The sequence below is a fragment of the Piliocolobus tephrosceles genome, chromosome Y, assembly GCF_002776525.5.
Source record: "Piliocolobus tephrosceles isolate RC106 chromosome Y, ASM277652v3, whole genome shotgun sequence".
Lineage (NCBI taxonomy): Eukaryota > Metazoa > Chordata > Mammalia > Primates > Cercopithecidae > Piliocolobus > Piliocolobus tephrosceles.
The window spans coordinates 4,283,473-4,292,095 of record NC_045456.1 but is presented as its reverse complement, the minus strand read 5'-3'; the positions used below and the strand labels follow the sequence as shown (position 1 = coordinate 4,292,095).

The window sequence follows — 8,623 nt, the reverse complement described above, 5'->3', positions numbered from 1 at the left end:
GTAAAAAGAGGCAGGACGTGGTGCCTCATGCCTATAATCCCAGCACTTTGGGAGGCCAAGGCGGGTGGATCACTTGAGGTCAGGAGTTTGAGACCAGCCTGACCAACATGGTGAAACCCCGTCTCTACTAAACATCCAAAATTAGAGCTGGGCATGGTGGCGCATGCCTGTAGTCCCAGCTACTCGGGAGGCTGAGACAGGAAAATCACTTGAACCCGGGAGGTGGAGGTTGCAGTGAGCCGAGATCGTACTACTGCACTCTAGCCTGGGTGCTGGGTGACAGAGTGAGACTCCATCAAAAGAAAAAAAAAAGGCTTTGCAGACGCTGCCGCCGAAGAAATTCTTGTACTACTAGCCATGGTCAACCCTACCGTGTTCTTCGACATTGCCGTCGACGGCGAGCCCTTGGGCCGCGTCTCCTTCGAGCTGTTTGCAGACAAGGTTCCAAAGACAGCAGAAAATTTTCGTGCTCTGAGCACTGGAGAGAAAGGACTTGGTTATAAGGGTTCCTGCTTTCACAGAATTATTCCAGGGTTTATGTGTCAGGGTGGTGACTTCACACGCCATAATGGCACTGGTGGCAAGTCCATCTATGGGGAGAAATTTGAAGATGAGAACTTCATCCTAAAGCATACAGGTCCTGGCATCTTGTCCATGGCAAATGCTGGACCCAACACAAATGGTTCCCAGTTTTTCATCTGCACTGCCAAGACTGAGTGGTTGGATGGCAAGCATGTGGTCTTTGGCAAAGTGAAAGAAGGCATGAATATTGTGGAGGCCATGGAGCGCTTTGGGTCCAGGAATGGCAAGACCAGCAAGAAGATCACCATTGCTGACTGTGGACAACTCGAATAAGTTTGACTTGTGTTTTATCTTAACCACCAGACCATTCCTTCTGTAGCTCAGGAGAGCACCCCTCCACCCCATTTGCTCACAGTATCCTAGAATCTTTGTGCTCTCACTGCAGTTCCCTTTGGGTTCCATGTTTTCCTTGTTCTCTCCCATGCCTAGCTGGATTGCAGAGTTAAGTTTATGATTATGAAATAAAAACTAAATAACAAAAAAAAAAGAAAGAAAAAAAAGTAAAAAGAAACAAACTTAATTTCAATAATATATTTCATTGAATCTGATGATCCAAAGTATTACCATTTTAACATATGATCAATATTAAAATTACTAATGAAATATTTTACGTTTTTCATACTAAATTTTGAAATCTAGCCACCTTTCAAGTGCTCAAGAGCCTCAATGATGATTTCCTTGTAAGAGATGAGTATTAGAGTTCTTCTTATTAGCCTTTGTTGGTTGAACATGGATTTCTTCTTATGTGCTTGATCAAAATTCTGGGAAAACGCAACACTGCACGAAAAAAAGACCTCAGTTTTTTGAGTAGAGCATTCTTGTATTTGTCACCCTACAAAAGCTATATTTATAAACGGAAACTCCCATTCCCTTTAATGATTTGTTAAATCCCAAAGCAGTGTCGAGATAAGCGATAAATTGCATCTCAAAAGCATGAGTCAACCCTAACGGAGAATAGATTAGTTCACATTATGGAGACCACTGCACTCCAATATTTCTTGGTACTTATCTCTTGAGGTAACACCTTCAAATCAATAGTTCTTTTCTATTTTTAATGTCCTTCTGCCACTAATCTGTTCTTATGTTCATTTTTCTTGCCCAGCTAAGATTTATGCAGGGCTCTGACTGTTTTTCTAGGGGTTTTTCCCCCTTTGTAGGAGCAGATTGTATTTCATCAGGAGTGTGTTAAGTCACACCGAGATTTAAAGGTTGGCAATGTACCTCATTTTTAGACTAAAGGAAGATAATTCTCAGGTTTGCTGCATTAAGAATAAAACTTGAGCCTAACGTCTTTTTTAATGTGGTAACAAAAACACGTAACATTAAATTTACCATCTTAACCATTTTTAAGTGTTCCGTTCAGTAGTTTTAATTACATTCAAATTGTTGTGCAATGTTACGTGTCATTGTATACTTTTTAAAATGCATCTTAAAGAAACAAGTAACCTCTCGCCCTGCGTAGACAGGTTCATTTGTTGTCTCAAGCCTCAGAGACTGTTGGATGAGGAATTTACAACTAGGTGATGGGCCCATAAAGAACCAGGGAGGCTCTGTCTGACAGTGAACTCTGTCTGACACCTTGTGTGATGGAAGCGGACAAGCTGTCCTGTCTTTGTCATTATGAGGTTCCAGGACGTGCAGCACATTCTGTGCAAGGGTCAGGATGGTCACCTGGGCTCCTAATGTTTCTCTTGTGACATGGGCAGCTCGTCCCTGCTTGCTTTTAGTCATCAGCAGATGTAAGATTCATTCGATGGTGACAAAGACCGTAAAAAGCTCAGATCTTTCAGTTAAATCAAAAGTTCATACCACCTGTTCAGAGTGACCCAATGTACTTTTCTTAGACACTGTTGTTCAGAAATTTGCATCTTAATAGGCTCCCATGTTAAACAATGTTTGATCGCAGCTCTCCTAAAAAGTGATTTTCACTGCTAGATAATTTACTGGCCAGCAAAGTCATAGCTGTTCTATATTTGACATGCCAGTGATCAAATGACACATATTGAACTGTATGAATTTTAGACTGCAGGTGTTGACGTCAATTTAGCAATCTTGTGAAATTATTTCCTTGCTTTCTAGAGATACTTTACGTTTTGTCAACTTTTTATTTTGAAAAATGTTCAACCTAACAGAAAAGTTGCTAGGCTAGCACCATGAACTCCTGAATGGCCCATACCTTGATCTACCAAATTGCTAACAGTTTGCCACATTTGCTTTTTCTCTGTCACTAGAGATACATTTTTTTTTAAATTGAAGTGAAATTTACATGACATAAAATGAACCATTTTAAAGTGAACAATTTAGTGGTATTTAATACATTTCATAATGTTGTGTAATCACCAACTCTATCTAGTTCCAAAACATTTTCAGGACCCCAAAATGAAGCCTGTATCGATTGAAGCAGTCACTCCACATTTGCCCTCTCCCAGCCCCTGGAAACCACCAATCTGCTTTCTGTGTCTATGAATTTAGTTATTCTGGACATTTCATATAAATAAAATCATCCAACATGTGGCCTTTTGCACCTGACTTCTTAGCATACTGTTCTCAAGGTTCATTCACAATTCAGCATGTTTCAGTAGTTTCATTAAAGACCCTTTTAATTGAGGTTGTAAACTGAGGCTGGGGGAGAATTCTGTTACTTATGTTCCCCTGCTCCCACTTCACCCCACAAACAGGCTGGAGAGGGTTGTAATCTCTTAAATTTCACAGTTCCTTTTTAATCTAGCATTTCTTTGGGCAAAGGGTAGTTGTTTATTCAAGTTCACATCCTATAAGCTTATTTAATAGTTTAAAATGGGCAGAAAGAAGAAAATACCCAAAGATAACCACACTAAATAGCTGTATCACCCTGGATACATCACTTAATCTCTCTTGCCTCAGTTTCTTTATCTACAGAACGACCAGACTGGCTTCAAGCCCTAAGAGTCATTGTAATGAAAATGGTATGATATGATTCCCCAGACAATTCATCTTACACTTTTCTGAAATCTGTTACTCCAAAGAGCTACTTTCTTCCTGTGGTTAATGAAAGCAAAATTGATATTGATGAACCAGTGAGTGTGTGACCCTGGAGGTTACAAACTGTAGCTTGGATGAGTTTACAATTCAGTTGGCTAAGAGATAGATGAGCATGTGACAACAGGGATATTCATAGCCAGAAGACAAATCTTGTTAGGAGAGATTAAATATTCAACATTGAACCACACGCGCGCCCTGTAGGGAAACTGGTATAAATGCCAACAAGAAATATCAGCCCGTCCTCACCTCTTCACGTATCACTGCCCTCTTTGATTTGACCAGTCATCTGTGGGTCAAATGGCTATAGAATGCTCTGGAAAGCAGGGGGCAGTTCAAGATGAAAGGGTATCTAGCTGGTACACCAGACAGGACATTCTTTGTTGAATTTCTTTTGAGCATTGCATTTGTTTTTAATTGTTCCAACATTTGATTATGAAACATTTCAAATATAGCAAAATTGAAAGAATTTTACAGTGAACACCTATATACCACCTTTTAGATTCTACCATCAACATTTTACTATACTTGCTTTATCACGTATCTCTCCATCCTTCTATTCATCCATTGGTCCATCTTGTTTTTTAAAGAATTTGAAATTAAATTACAGACATTGCATACATATTATTAACTAGAGTTCAACATTTGCTTATTGATTTTTCTTCGGTAAAATTTATGTACAATGCAATACACAAATCTTAAAGTGCACATTCATTGAGTTTTGACAAATGCATACGCCTGGGTAATATAAGCTCCTAACAAGGTAGGGAACATTGCATTTATTTCTTAATTTTTTATATAAATATGTTATTTTTAAAAATAAAAGAAAAGACTGCAGCTGCCTAATCCTTCCTCCCAATCCTGTTTTTTGCTTCCCCAAAGCCACGTCTTACAAATATTTTACATGTTTCTCTTGGTAGTCTTTTTTTATATTTCTGTCTAGAATGTCATTCTCGCCATTTCTTAAGTTTTCAATTTTAGAATTAGCTATTGGTTAGCTACCATGGAAGAACAGGACTAAGCTATCTCAAATAATTCCCGAAGCATGTCCTTTTCCTTTTTCTACACCCAATATTTATAACACAGCTCTTGTTAAATCAAGATCCAATGTTTATATTAATTATATAAATATTGTTCATAGTAGACAGTAAATGCTGTTCCATTTTGTATTCTAACTTTGGGTTTTCTCAGAGTTACTAATCACCTGCTTTTTATTTGCTTTTAAACTATATCTCACCAATTATTTTCTAAATTCTCTAAGAAAATTTTAAAATTCCTTTCAAGGTGGTTTAACCCATTAGATAGTGCATCAGTGCCATTTTCTCTTGGAGGCATCACTTCAATCTGTGTTATTTGCTCACTGGGCCTGCAGCAGGGCTGCCTCCGGGGCTCCACTCTATCTTGATCCTGTGTTGGATTCCCCATTTCTGGATCCTACATTTTCCTGATGAGTTCTCCCCTCCCTTTGCTGGGATACATCCTGCAGTGGTTTCTTGAGCTGGTAAACTTTATGAGATATTGCCTATCTAGAAGTGTGTTTATTCTAACATCACATTCAATTTATCATTTGTCTGGCTGTAGCTTGGATATCACTTTCCCTCAGAAATTGGAACATGATGTCCCACTGTCTTCTGGTTTTCATTTTTGCTATCTGAGGTCATACTGTTTTCTGATAGTTTATATGTACCTTTGGAACATTCTCTGTGTCCTAGTGTTCTGAAATTTTATGTTTGTATGCCTCGGCATGCCCATTCAATCTATTGACATTCTTTATTCCTGAGAGATGTTCTTCTATTATTTCTTTGATGATTCCCTCTGAGAGAATATTTTCTCAGTTCTCTTTTTCTGTAACTCTTATTACTTGAGTGTTTGACTTCTGGTTTGAACCTACAAGCTCATCTTTTCTGTTCTATAAAACAAATTTTATTAAATATTGAATAAATTAAAAATTATCTTTATAAAATACGTGTAAATTAAAAGAATAATGATGCAAACAGTGCCACTATCAACTTTAACAAGAGTGACACCAATGAACTTCAAGCTTCCATGTGACCTTCCCAGATCCAATTGCCTTCTTTCTCACCGTAGAGGTAACCACTACCCTGAATTGTGTTTACAGTGCACTTTTCTTTGTAGTTTTATCACATACTTCTGTATCTCTAAAGAACATACTGCTTCGTTTTTAAGGTGTTTCAATTTTATACTAATGGAATCAGACTGTATGATTTCTGAGATTTGCTTTATCACTTTACGTTGAATGCCTGACACTCACCCATGTTGTCATATGAAGCAGCAGTTTGTTAATTTTCACTGTATTTATGCATAAGCCATAATTTATTTATGCATTCTTATGTTAATGGGCATTTGGACTTTTTCCAATTTCTTACTATTAAAAACATTGCTCCTATGATTATTCACCAGCAAATCTCGTAGTTCTAGAATATTTACCTAGGAATGGGATTGCTAGGTAATGGAATGAGTGCATCTTCAACTTTACTGGAAAATACCAAATTGTTTCTCAAACTGGTTATACCAACTTATACTTCTACTGCCATTGTAGAAGAGTTCCAATTGTTTCCCATCTTTGCCAACACGTAATTTCATTATCACTTGAGTTATTGTTAATTAGAGGTATGTGAAGTGATACCACGCTATGGTTTTAAAATGCATTTCTCTGATTATAAGGTCAAGCAATCTTTTTATGTTTATTGAAAATTTATAAAATTCATATTTCTTTTTCTGTTCAAGTTTTTTTTTGTCCACTTTTAAAAAATTATGTTGCTTGTCTTTTTTTTTTTTTTTTATCTACAGCCAGGAGTTCTTCATATATTCTGAATACTAATCTCCTTTCTGTTACTTGTGTTGCAAATATCTTCTCCCAGTTTGAGGCTTTTTTTGTGTTATTTTAAGGTATCTTGTATTGATCTTAATTTTTTTCTTTTTTTCTTTTTTTTTTTTTGAGACGGTGTCTCGCTCTGTTGCCCAGGCTGGAGTATAGTGGTATGATCTCGGCTCACTGCAACCTCCAATTCCCAGGTTCAAGTGATTCTCCTGCCTCGGCCGCTTGAGTAGCTGGGATTACAGGGGCCTGCCACCACGCCTGGTTAATTTTTGTATTTTTAGTAGAGACAGAGTTTCACCACTTTGGCCAGGCTGATCTCGAACTCCTAACCCATGATCCTCCCGCCTCAGTCCCCAAAGTGCTGGAATTACAGGCGTGAGCCACCATGCCTGGCTGAAGAGGCTCTTAATATTAATGTAGTTTGGGTCTTATTTAAGGAATCACCACTGTAGGCTGGGCGTGGTGGCTCACACCTGTAATCCCAGCACTTTGGGAAGCCAAGGTGGGAGGATCGCTTGAGGCCAGGAGTTCGAAATCAGCCTGCGTAACATAGTGAGATCCCATCTGTAAAAAAATAAAAATAAATAAATAATAAAAAATTAGCTGGGCATGGTAGGTATGCACCTGTAGTCGCAGCTACTACGGAGGCTGAGGCAGGAGGATCACTTGAGCCCAGGAGTTTGAGGTTGCAGTGAGCCATGATCACCCCACTGCATTCTAGCCTGAGTGATAGGGTTAGATCCTGTCTCAAAAAACAAAAACAAAAACAAAAACAAAACAAACAAAAACAGAGAAATCTCACTCTATTCTGAAGTCATACAGATATTTAGATATCTTCCATATTATCTCCTAAATGTTTTTGGGTATTGCCGTTTGCATTCCAGTTCTTTAATCTATCCAGAATTTATTTAAATTTTCCCATATAGAAAACCATCTAGACCTGGTGTGGTTTTTTTGTGGGAAAATTTATTGATTTAAATTGATCTAATTAAACTGATTTAATGGTTAGAAGGCTATCAGCTTTTCCATTTCTTCTTGAATCAGGTTTGGTAAATTACATATTTCTAGGATTTTGTTCTTTTCATCTATATTTCAAAATATACTACCTTGAAGTAATATATAATATCCTTATATTACTTTTTTTATTTTTGAGATAGAGTCTTGCTCCATCACCCAGGCTGGAGTGCAGCGATGCAATCTCGGCTCACTGCAACCCCCACCTCCTGGGTTCAAGTGATTCTCCTGCCTCAGTCTCCTGAGCAGTTGGGATTACAGGTGCCTGCCACAACGCCTGGCTAATTTTTGTACTTTTAGTAGAGACGGGGTTCCATCATGTTGACCAGGCTGGTCCTTGTGTTACCTTTTAAAACCCCATAGCATCTATGGTTACATTCTTTTTAAAAATTTTATATATTTTTTTATTTTAACATAAGTTATTGGGGTACAGGTGGTATTTGATTACATAAGTTCTTTAGTGGTGATTTGTAAGATTTGGTGCACCCATCACCCATGTATACACTGCACCATATTTGTAGTCTTTTATCCCCTGCCCACCTCCCCCTCTTCCCCTCAAGTCCCCAAAGTCCATTGCATCATTCTTATGCCTTTGTGTCCTCATAGCTTAGCTCCTACATATCAGTGAGAACATACGATGTTTGGTTTTCCATTCCTGAGTTACATCATTTAGAATAATAGTCTCCAATCTCATCCACGTTCTTTATTCTTAATGATGGTTTTGCATGCTTGAGAAATTTACATGTATAAATTTCTCCATGTAATTAAGTTTTGTTTTATAAATGTTGAGACTGTTTTATTAGATGCATACAAGTTTAGAATGACAATATTTTACTAACGTTAACTAACTTTATTCATTTTCTAGCAACTTTCTTTATATCTAGCAAAGCTTTTGACCATGTCTATTTTGTCTTGTGTGTGTGTGTGTGTGTGTGTGTATGTGTTTTTCTTGGTGGTAGTCTAGTTATGTCATGGAAACGAATATACCAAAATGTTTAGTGACTTAATATATGTTTCATTCACACAAGGCCCGATGTATATGTTATAGATGTCCTAGGAGACTCACTTTTGAGTAGAATCCAAGCTCCTTCCTTCTTGAGGCTCTACAATATCAGAATCTCTATTAAGCTTTAAATAAGAAAGGGAAGGGTTAAGCCAAGGATCTTG

The 8,623-nt window shown here is 37.7% G+C and overlaps 1 pseudogene across 1 annotated transcript; it reads left to right on the top strand.

The window, feature by feature from the left end:
* The first annotated feature begins 308 nt into the window (after window positions 1-308).
* LOC111531656 lies at window positions 309-855 on the top strand (annotated as a pseudogene). The gene has a single exon (XR_002728347.1). The product of XR_002728347.1 is annotated as a peptidyl-prolyl cis-trans isomerase A pseudogene (transcript).
* The last annotated feature ends 7,768 nt before the right edge of the window (window positions 856-8,623 follow it).